The 12,445-nt window shown below is 37.9% G+C and overlaps 1 long non-coding RNA gene across 1 annotated transcript in view; it reads right to left on the reverse strand.

The window, feature by feature from the left end:
- LOC131107756 (uncharacterized) overlaps nucleotides 1-12,445 on the reverse strand; it is a 67,698-nt gene that overhangs the window by 36,759 nt on the left and 18,494 nt on the right. The window lies entirely within an intron of this gene.

Genomic DNA, 12,445 nt, shown 5'->3' on the forward strand with positions numbered 1-12,445 from the left:
GGAATACTTGTTTGACCCCAACAAAATATGATAAATAATTAGTAGTTTATTTGTGAGTTTTTCATTGGATGATACCCTGGGCACCTTTTGCCTGCGTTAAAACACAACCAATGGTGCATCAGTGGCCTTTTGATTATAGCTTAAGTTTATTTTTGAAGGACAAATAGCCACTACGAGAGTCTGTTTTTTGGGGTAGCCAAAGCAGGACTGGAGGCAAGACTATAAAATGAAAAAAAAAAAAAAAAGACTCAAGCTTTAATTAATGATTCATCCAAACAGAAGATCCACAATTTTAATGCAATGTGACATACTATACTACATCACTCTCTTATCATTCAATCAGGTGTAAATAAATGAAGTTCACATTTAAACATCTTTTAGTGCTGACTTGGCCTTGCTGTGTGTTGTAACAGGAAGGAGCGTTTAATCAAAACAATTTGCCCACAATGACGCAGAGACACACTCGCAAGACGTGGACAAAACCCCACCCACATTATGTCACCGCTTGGCTTTTCTTTTATGACTCTTTTACACATGTTAACTCGTAGTACACGTTGGTGCTTTGTTTGCCCGAGTAGATAAGATGGACCGCAACTATCTAGTGGACACTTCATTAGGAACACACGCACTATTAAGTAGATCCAAGATGGTGTACAGTAAGATAATAAAAGTGGAATTTAGTCATTATTGTGGTTGTGAAAGTGCACTGCATCATAGTGAGAGCTGGTAGTAATATTTTGGTTAGCTCATTTGGCCTCACGAGAAAGACGGCTCTCTCGGTATTATGCAGTGCATAACTTTCATAACCACAACAATTGTTAAATTAAAACCGGATTATCTTCACTTGCGTTGGATGTCATTAAATTGAGCCCAGTTGCCTCTGCCATCAAGAGATCATGACAGCGTCATAAAAAAAAATTTAAAAAAAAATTAAAAAAAATTAAAAATAAATAATAATAAATAAATGTAAATTTATATAAATATAAATTATAAAAATAAATAATAATTTTTTAAAACAAAAGAAAATGACATAAAATAAAATAAAATAAGAAAATGACATTCAATCCACATTTTTGGGGTTGCACGGCGACCGAGTGGTTAGCGTGCAGACCTCACAGCTAGGAGACCCGAGTTCAATTCCACCCTCGGCCATCTCTGTGTGGAATTTGCATGTTCTCCCCGTGCATGCGTGGGTTTTCTCCGGGTACTCCGGTTTCCTCCCACATTCCAAAAACATGCTAGGTTAATTAGCGACTCCAAATTGTCCATAGGTATGAATGTGAGTGTGAATGGTTGTTTGTCTATATGTGCCCTGTGATTGGCTGGCCACCAGTCCCGCGACCCTCGTGAGGAAAAGCGGTAGAAAATGAATGAATATGAGAAACCTAGGAACACGGTACTAAATAGCTCCTACAACTTATTTCTAGTGTTTCTGAAGTCGCTTTGTACACAAAATTATCCACATCGCATCCAAAATAAGACAACTTTGATCCCGTGATGAACAACAAAATAGTTTCAGCACATACTATAAAAGTCAGCGAGATCCACTACATAATAGACTCCATCCTCAACTGTACCAAATACAATCTCATGCTTCAACATTCAAAAGTCCACGTTGATAAAAAAGCGAATGAGATAAATGACGGGGTTCCATTTACACATCCAGCACCCCTTTTCCCATCATTCCAACCACGCCACGACCTCCCATTCGTCAACCTGGCTGACGCCGAGAACCACGGCTGCTCTTTAATAAAGTGGAGCACCGGCAAGACTTGGAGCTGACGGCATTAAGGCCATGCCGCAACTTAAAGTCTCCTCACTTATAGGACGGACCGTGATGAAAAGCGGTGATGAATAATTCACTGCAGGGACACTCCGAGTCCTGATGAATGACCTTGTGCTTTGTCTTATTCGGAAGATGAAGAGGATGCAAAGAAAAAAAGAAAAAAAAAGCCAATATTCAAGCTAGAGAAATAAAAGTGACGTTTTTCTTTGGTTAGGAAAAAAAAGTACAGATTGGCTATACTTCCCAAAATACAGTATTGACTCAAAATAGGACATTTGTTCAAAATAAGAGAAATTTATCAGAACATACAATGTGTCACTGACACTTGACAAATGACAATAGCGCCTGCAGATCAGCAAATTCGCTCTTCTTGATAAATCACTCATCATTAGTCTTCAGCGTGGACTGTGATGGATGCCATGTTTTTCCTCCTAGTGATGAAGTGCAGGACTACTTAACGCCGCCGATGTAAATTGGCCGTGGATGGAAGGTGAAACGTGAGTGAAAAGTGGAGCTAGGTCTAAGGACTAAGTCTTGAGCTTATCGCATTATTCTAACCTTTGTACCCAAGCTCTTCCTAAGACTTTATCAGCTAGCAGGAACAACATTGCGTCTGTGTAAACGGAATATTTTGTCCTGTGTGACGACATGGAATTCTGGTTGAGTCAATCATGCGTTTGCTAAGTATATAGGATGCTTTTTCCAGGACTTGGCTTTAGGAGCTACAATGTATGTAGATTAATATTGGCAGCAAATTCTTTAAAGTCAGAATTTGATAAATGACTTGATGGATTAGTTGGCCTAATTGACCTTTTCAAGCAAAGAAACACATTTTGGGATACAGTTTTCCCTCGTTACATCGCCGTTCACCTTCTGCACTATTTTTTAAAAAAAAAGTAAAATACATTAAAAACACAATTTGACTCATGCAGTGTGGTAATAATATGACAAGACAGAAAATGTAAACAAACAGAGGTCAAATTTGACCTTAACCAAAACACATGTTAACCAGTTTAGCATGTAGGTTAACCAAAGTTAACCTACATAACCTACGTTTACATGAGGAGTTTTTCCTCTTTCCGAATGACTTTTCCGAAAACAATGGTAACCATGGAAAGGAATATTCCAATCTCTTGTCTACATGCGCTGCTATAATCAACCAGAATAGTCAATGGAGCATGCGCAGTAAAACGTAAACATCAACATCACGTGATACCGACTTCCTCAAGTTTTTTTTCCCCACTTGTTAGACTAACTCCATATTGCCAGTTTTTCGTTCGTCCAGTCTTGAAATTTAGTTTGAATCAAAAACAAACTTTCCGCAGCAGTCCAGTACCGATTGCTAGCCTCCATTTTTAAAACTGAAGAACATCTGGAGCTGCGTGTTACGTCATATCTCAGCATTCCCTGAAAGAACGCACCCGGGAACAGGAAAAGATAAAGTTCAATCTTGCTAATATTTTATAATTAAGCTCGGGACATGTTTTATATAGATATATATTTTCTTTTTTTAATAAAACTGGACTTGTGAATGGCGTATAGAAGGGTTTAGATTCTGTTCCACAGATGGCGCTAATGCACACGAAAGCTGCTTGCCAACCGCCAATAAACAACAGAAGAAGAAAAACACCATGAAGAAGAAAGCACCGTTTGAGCGGGTACAAGATACCTCAATCGGATTGGGGAAAGGAATATTCCACCTCAGGGAATCCAATTATATGTTCATTCGGATTGCCACTTTTCTTTCGGAATGAGGTGTATACAAAAGGTTCAATTCTTTCTGTTTAAGCAAATAACCCGAATGGAATTGGAATATTTGGGTCCATGTATACATGGCTAATGATGTCACACTCTTTAGGGTGCATCTCTTGCCACCTACACAAAGGAAACAAACTAGATCAGGACTTGAACTGCACGGAAATGGACCTCACGGTGCTAGCAATGTGTCTTTCATTAGACCCGTGCCCTGACTGACTGACGTCAAACAAGGGCAAGCGGCACCAGCAGCAGGAAACAATTTAACGTGCGAGTGAGCGCCTCAATTGACTCCAAATCTTTGTTCATTTTACAGTTTATGCACATCAGACACATCAGATGGGTGCAGATAGAATATTTCATCAGAAACAGGCTCACAGAGTCGGGGTTCATGTCGGGACTACCTATACTGCCATACAGTCTGTACACCGCATACTCTCAAGGTATATCCAAGTTTACTGTGTGTAGTTGTATCACTGTACAGCATAAACGCACACACACACAAGGGCCGCCTCAAGACAAGAAATTGACTCAGAATACTGAACACAGTTACACACTGACTCATCACGGATCACTGTTTATGCTTCTTGACATCACTGGTGCCGATCCTGACCCGCCGACTGTGGCACCTCGCACATCAAATGTGGATTTTCCCGTTTTTGACATCTGTGTGAGTCACTGATCAAATGGCTTGTTTTTCCTTATGAACACACATTCTTGTCTCTGCATGTATTCGATAAACAATGAGGTCTACCTTGCTGGAGTCTACACCAGCTGTCTTCGAGCGAGACGCGGTTGCCAGCCAATCACAGGGCACATATAGACAAACAACCATTCACACTCACATTCATACCTATGGACAGTTTGGAGTCACCAATGAACCCAGTGCTTCTCAAATAGTGGTGGGGGCCCCCTTGGGGAACGGTGGTGAACCACCAGGACGATGTGATAGGCTGGGAAAACTCTTGTATGCGTCACAGCTCTTCATTGTGTTCCATTTTCCTGGTTTGGAGTTGCGTATGTACAGTAAAGATAAAATCAATAGATATGATCAGTTACTTAATAGTATTTTAAATCCTGACAGGGGAACCACAAATGTGTCAGGTTCCAAAAACATGCTAGGTTAATTGGCGACTCCAAATTGTCCATAGGTATGAATGTGAGTGTGAATGGTTGTTTGGCTATATGTGCCCTGTGATTGGCTGGCCACCAGTCCAGGTAGAAAATGAATGACTGTGGGAGGAAGGCACGCATGCACAGGGAGAACATGCAAACTCCACACAGAGATGCCCCCACGGGGAGGTGAACCCAGATGTTCAACTCCCCGTGTGGCCTACATGGTAACCACTGGGCCACGGCGTGGTCCGTTACTTATTTTAATTTTTCTACCAATAATGAAGCTTATTTGGGTAATGAAAGGATTAATCCGACCTCTTTCTGAGTTTGTTCACTTAGCCTAATTGAAAAAAATAATATAAATTCTAAGATAAATAAATTACTTTAACTATTAGGTTTCACCTTTTTGCAACTGTCAATAAGACAAATAAGACAATGAATTAACATACATTTTAAATTCCTATTTTTAATTGAATTGTTACAAAAAGTTCCTATAAATTTCCTATAATTCCTATAAATATTCGTATAAATTCCCATGTTTTATTTTTTTTAAATAGCATTGTTACAAAAATAAGACATTAAATTAACATACATTTTAAATTCCTATTTTTTATTTTTTTAATTGCATCATTACAAAACGTTACAATTTCCTATAAATATTCCTAAAAATTCCCATTTTTTTAATTTTATTTTTTAAATTGCATTGTTACAAAAAGTTCCTATTTCCTATAGATTCCCATTTTTTATTTTATTTTTTTAATTGCATTGTTACAAAAAGTTCCTATTTCCTATAAATCTCCTATAATTCCTATAAATATTCCTATTTTTTATTTTATTTTTTAATTGCATTGTTACAAAAAGTTCCATCTCTATTTCATATTAACTTTCAACAATTTACCTCAACCAGTCATATAGCTTTGAATCTCACAAGAAGTGACTTAAATAATAGACATAATAGAGAGTTCCCTAATATTCTGGTCACCTCATGTAGTTACCCAAACACAATAATAAACATCAAAATAATTGACACTCTGTGACAAAAGACGACCATTAAATTGTATTTACTTTCTTAATCTACACGTAAATGATTTGACTTTCAAGCAGGGGAACCAGCACTTCCCTAAACGCTCTCAAAACGGAGAATGTTGCAATGTGGCTGATGCCATTTATCATTTTATCTTCCTCTGCCCTCCACAAGTAACGAGGTTCAAGTCAATGAAGCTCTTTTATTGACCAGAAGAACATTTTAGCAGTGCTGGTCCGGTCCCTCCGCAGCGATGCCCCTGCCACCCCCCCACCCTACACTCTGTATTAATTAGGTAAAGTGGAGCACATCCATCCATCATCATGGTGATCAATAAGTCGGCCAGACAGGGTGGGAAAACCAGGCCACGCCCGCTGAGGCTTGCACCCCCTTTTTCCTGTATGTGCAGTAGACATTTAGCTCAGTTGTTGAGACAAAACCATTAAAGACGTAGTGATCCCGGCCTTTTTGTTGTTAAAGACTCAACAAAGCTCACCATAATATAGCTCCAAGCTAACTTTAACCCGCCTGGGAACGTCACTCCATTCACTTTCCATAAGCCTCTTCCAATCATTGCATAGGTTATAGTTCGATGTCAAACATTGGAGAATGTGGGTTTTTCTGCAACAAAAAAAATTGAAAATGATGCATCATATGCCTAACTTAAACTTAAAGGCAGGATGTGGAGGCTCAGAGCTAAACATCAAAAACAAGCCTACTTTAAAATAAAATGATCTAAAACCAAACAATTATAAATATTAGGGTTGTCAAATTATTAAAAATTCTAGCCACAATAGTCACTGTTCAAAAATTAATGAATTAATTAGGATTAATCACCATTTACAAGTAATACACTATTAAATATACATTTTAAAAGTTGGGAGAAGATGTTTATACTTTATGGACAGTTTCTCAGATCTCCTAATCACAACAACAGGATTGCGTCCCGACACTCTCGACTTAAACGTTGACGATAGCCAACAGGAAATGCCGAGCAACGTAATGCCTCAAAGAAAATAGACAACAACCTTCCAACCGGGTTTGGTTCATATTTACACCAAAGAAAATAAACAACATAATACAAACCAGGATTTCTCCTTATTCTGGCTGAGTTAAGTCTGGATATGGTTTACTTTTTTAGCAGGATAAGTCACCAAGGCAACCGAAACTAAATATGTTTCAAGATACAAGTTCAGCGAGAACGGGCTGCCTTCTTTCAACCATCAAAAAGGAAGTAACTTTTAGTCAATGGAGATATTCAACATGTACTGCCCCTTTTAAATTCAATTTAATACTACTTTACTGCAGTATTTGTCTGCACTTTTAACAAGGCATCTAGTAACAATGATGCAGAGGTGAAACCCAAGTGTGTGTGGGGGATGACGCCTGCTGCGGTGTTTAAGCGGCGTCGTTTAGCGCTCATCTGGAGAGATTATCTTAAAAAGCACCAAATCCCATCATGAGCCTCAGACGGCTCATTTGAATGCGTAAATGTCAGGCGCCTCACTCACGTGCACGGGGACGCTCATGCAAATGATGGCAGTCTGTTTATGGGTTGCGCATAAAACACACTCAGTCTAGTGTAGTCTTGTGTCTCATGATATTTTTAATTGGTAGCCTAAATGAGTTTGACTTTTTTTTTTTTTACCAGACAAGGAATAATTTGCTCAATAAAATATAATAAATGGTTAAACCATGTATTTAAATATGTATGATAATACTAATGCTAATGCTGCGGGCACACAAACGTGGGGGTAAGTCAAAAATACAGAAGAACACAGAAACACACAACGTACAGGATTAGCCAATTATTGTGCAACCATGTAGAGACAGAAATAATAGAATAATCATTAATGGATAAGACTATTTAAGGGGTGTCTAAACTTTTTACAGTAAGGGATGAAAAACTGGGTTTCCCATTGGACTGCATTCTATCTGTGGTGTTTGCTGAAAGGTCCCTGGGCAGCACTATGGACATCCTTAGTCTGAATAAAAAAACAGTCCCCCAAAAAACAGTCCCCATGATGCTTATGGTGCAGATTCAGGAAGTAGTGAATTGGAGTGTGTTGAAGTTTCGATCTGACAAATCCCAAGTAAGTTTAATCAAGTGCAGAATTACTACAGCGTTTGCTCAATTGATGGGAAGAAAGCGTCTCACTCATCGGAGCTAACACGTCACTCCAAGTGGAGGCAGGATTGCAAGGTTTATAGCGCATCTTTTTGTTTAAACATGGACACCTGCTATAGACATAAAACATTTTATATACCATAAGCTGGAGCCTATCCCAGCTAGCTTTGGGGAAAAAGGGAGGCTATATCCTGGACCAGCCAATCACCAGCCACATAAAGACAACCAACCATTTGCACTCACATAGTCCCACCTAGTGAAAACACAAATGAAGTACTAAGATGATGACACCCACACAAGTTTCCTCCTAACGTACTCTAAATGTCACATTTTGAATTCCAAGCTATTTAATAAGGCTTTCTAAAAAAAGAGACCCAACCACAAAAACACACACACAACTCTGTGTACAACACAAATCCCACATAATCACACACTTAATATCACAAATTGTACCGACCGAACTAGAATGACTGGAGCTACACACAAAATCCAAAACAGTATTTACAGTACCTATAACATACAGTAGTATTTTAAGTAAACAGTGTGTACATCGTTTAAAAAAAAAAAAAAAAAGGCAAAACACAAATAATCCACAAGTACACAGAGTGCTGCATGTAGAAAAAGAAACAAAGCAAATTGCAGAAGTGTGCACACACTCACGCAGTCAGAAATATAATGCTGGGAAATGATGCACTGTTACACACACACGCATACAAATATGCTATATACATTTAAAAATATATATATATTATTAAGCATATTAGACACAGCTGTCAGTGTGATGCAGTACAGTTACACTCCAAGCAGAATGGTAAACATATCACAATAAGTATAAAAACACACACACACACACACACACAAAACATGTATACAACAAGAAGAGATAAGAACTTATAATAATAATAATAATAATAAAAAAAAAACAACCAACTCAATAGAAACACATGACAGCCATTGCTGAAATATAGCATGTAAGTAAACATGTCAAAATATGCACTCATAATTTCTGGGCTTTGACTAAAGCTTGTATATTTAATCTAGAAATGTGAGCATCAAATACAATTTAAATGCTTGCATCTGAATTGAAATTTCAACCCATTTCAGCAATATTAGTAGGCGTGTGTGTGTGACACAAATCAGTACTTTGAATATTGCACACACGAGACATAGCAAGATGTCGCCCGTGTCATTTTAATACTGACATGACTATTAGAAATAAAATCACACAACCGTGATAAGCAATCATGTGAAAGAAAGGACATAATTGCTCAAAAGGCTTTTTGGACTTATTTTACACACACTCTCATACATAATCCTGACAATTATCACAGACTAATTTATCACTAAATACTAAAATACTATGAACCAAGCGCTTGTTGTCGCAGATTGCAGAAAAGGTTAAAGTCTTTTTTTTTTTTTTCCAGCCGAAAGTGAGTGGGTTGTCAGAGAAATTTCCCCTCAAGCTCTGCTGGTATTATCACTCCAAAGCATCGCAGTTTCACTTTGACTTTTACATTTATTTATGTGAAAAACATCTGACAACAACACAGCCACAATAAAGCCAAACAACTTACAACAAAACAAAATGGGCACATTTCTCAGCTCGAAGCAATGTGGGGGGGAAAGGGTTGCTTTCAGTATTTCAACATTTTATACGTACTGTATATATACTTTATATATTTAAAGCAAATACTACAAATAAAAAATACTTCCTTTATTTGAATTGGTTTCATATTCAATTAAAAACAAGCTTTATTCAATTTAAAGAACTGACTGGCACCGCTTTTTTATGACCTGAAAGATTTGTTTGTATTTAGAATTTTTTTTTACAACCATGTCTGAAATTATACCTCTAATTAATCTATTAATTAATCTAACATGACATGTACAAATGTATGACATACACTGGAACATAGAGAAGGGGTACGATTAAATAATCAGCTTCTTCCCACAGGTTGAATTGTGCAAGTGTAAACAGCAAAATGTACTTTTAAGTATGTATGTCAATATAATACTAAATTAAACTAAATAAAGTAAAAATAACCCATAATATGTGCAAGCAAATTAAACTAAGATAATGCTCTTGAGCTACAATTAAAAGGTTCCATTTATGGACCATTGATCTTGTCTCGATCTGATTCATACTTTCAGTATTAGAGATTAAACTTTTTTTTTTCCCTCCAAACCAACCACACAAAATGCACACACGCAGCCAGACTTCAATGATTATTCGTTCGACACTCAACTCGCAGCACGGGATTGAAATATACAACCAACAAAGGAGGACAATACGATCTCAAAACACATGACAAGCTTTGATTTTTACTACAAGAAGAAGAAGAAGAAGAAGAAGGCGACGGGGAGGAAGGATGCTGATCAGGTTTCAGAAGGTAAAAAAAAAAAAAAAGCTTATTAAAAGTACTTTTCCTATTTGCCTGAGAGATTAAATTATGATTAAAAGTGAAAACGAACAAGAGGGGTATTATTGTTTGTATTCATAATATTAATATTTGGGTAATACATATTGAATGCAAGTATGATGAAACAGATGTAAGTATTTATGTGACTAAGAATTGAACACAATAATCCTACATTTATACAATATAAACTGTAGTATGTTTACAATTTTAATATATCAAAATATTGTATTTTATTGTATTCCAGCCAACAGATGAACCAAATTAATATTTACAAAAAATATATAGTGCAGGAAAAATGTCAGAAACACACACACACACACACACACATTCAAGTCCTCATACACACATTAGCGCGAGTGGTTTGAGTCATCACGGCCGACAACATGAGCTTTCGTTACTTTCATATGACAGAAAACACAAGAGAAAGTACTGCATGTATATCTTTCTGCAGTCAACAGAAGATTTGACACTACTACCAAAGTATTTAAGACAATACATGAAATGTATTACTACTTGTAATACCCGGATGGACGCACGGTGAGGCGGCTGATGCTGGTGTTGTTCCCATGCTGTAGGATTAGCATAGTGAAACCGGTCCCGTCGGTGTTGCGTTCGAATGTAGCGATCCTGGTCGGGAGTTAGACCTCATCCAGGGAGTGACATCAACAAAAGAGTCTAAGGTGTAGTAGCGTTCGTGCGGGTTTCTGATTTTGGGTTGGGAAGAGCCCAAATTCAAACTGGCCTCAACTGAACCCAATCAAGGCAAACGTGGCGTGATGCCGTTCACTGGACTATCAATGCTGGCCTTCTTTAGGCCTCCTAAACCAGTGACAACGAGCACTAAGTCAACAACGAATCCACAAAGTAGAAATATGCATACAATTTTACCTCAAAGTTTTCAGTACAGTTTTATTAGAAAGAAAGCAGCACAGCTAAAAAGGAAGGTTGTGGAGGCTCAGAGCTAAACATCTTCACATTGAAATGCTCAAGCTAACTTTGACAATATCATGTAACTGAAACCAGCTCTTTTTTTTTGTCGTAAAGTATAAGTACATCAACAAGTCAAACAGCGCAGTAGCTCCAGGCTAACTTTACCAACCCTTGGGAACCTCATCACTTTCCTTCTTGGAATTTAATAAATTGAACTTGCATAAGATATTGTCTTATGTTACATACTTCAGTGTGTTTTTTTCTGCAGTAAAAAAAAAGAAGAAGAAGAAAGGACCCAACTACCAATGCATTTAAGATTAATAAAAAAGCAGCGTGATGAGACAACACAGCTAAGAGGAACGTTGTGGAGGCTCAGAGCTAAACATCTTCACGTTGAAATGCTCAAGCTAACTTTGACAATATCATGTAACTGAAACCAGCTCTTTTTTTGTCACAAAATATGAGTACGTCAACAAGTCAAACAGCGCAGTAGCTCCAGGCTAACTTTACCAACCCTTGGGAACCTCATCTCATTCATTCACTTTCCTTCTTGGAATTTAATAATTTTAACTTTTATAAGATATTGTCTTACGTCACATACTTCAGTGTGTTTTTTCGGCAGTAAAAAAAAAAAGAGACAACACAGCTAAGAGGAAGGTTTTGGAGGCTCAGAGCTAAACATCTTCACACTCAAATGCTGTGAGGCGACCATGTGTCAATGCCACACCAGTCTTCAGCATTCCCTTTCACACTCTGGTACTACCCTCACAAGGAGTATTATCTATGGTTTATACAAAACAATGGCCCAGAAAAAAGGCAGCAAAATCTTGGTTTTGTTGAAGCAATATTATCACACGCCATAGAACCACAACTGAACATGTCCTGTTTGCTGCCTAAACAGGCTGCAGAGGAACTCCGACTAGTAGGAACTTAACTACCCTCTGCTGGTCGCTGCCAGGTACTGCAATCTAATCAAGACCCGTACTTCAAAGGTGTGAAGATGACAAGTACTTTAAATCACAGCACGGTCCCAACGATTAAAAATGACACGCTACCCAACTGTGCGAAAAATGGCAAACAATGCGCACATGTGCAAAACCCGCTGTTCAATTCCCCTCCCTCACTTCCAGCTGCGTGGGTTTGACCATAAACAGGAAACAGTTTCCTGTTTGCAACCATAAGTCGCAGTCAAAGTGCACTTGAAACCACAATAACGTTCCCTGAAACCAAAGCAAAGTTCTTGCGGCGGAACCCAGCAAAACATTCCAACCTTTGAGGATGGTTCG

This window comes from Doryrhamphus excisus, chromosome 20, assembly GCF_030265055.1.
Source record: "Doryrhamphus excisus isolate RoL2022-K1 chromosome 20, RoL_Dexc_1.0, whole genome shotgun sequence".
Lineage (NCBI taxonomy): Eukaryota > Metazoa > Chordata > Actinopteri > Syngnathiformes > Syngnathidae > Doryrhamphus > Doryrhamphus excisus.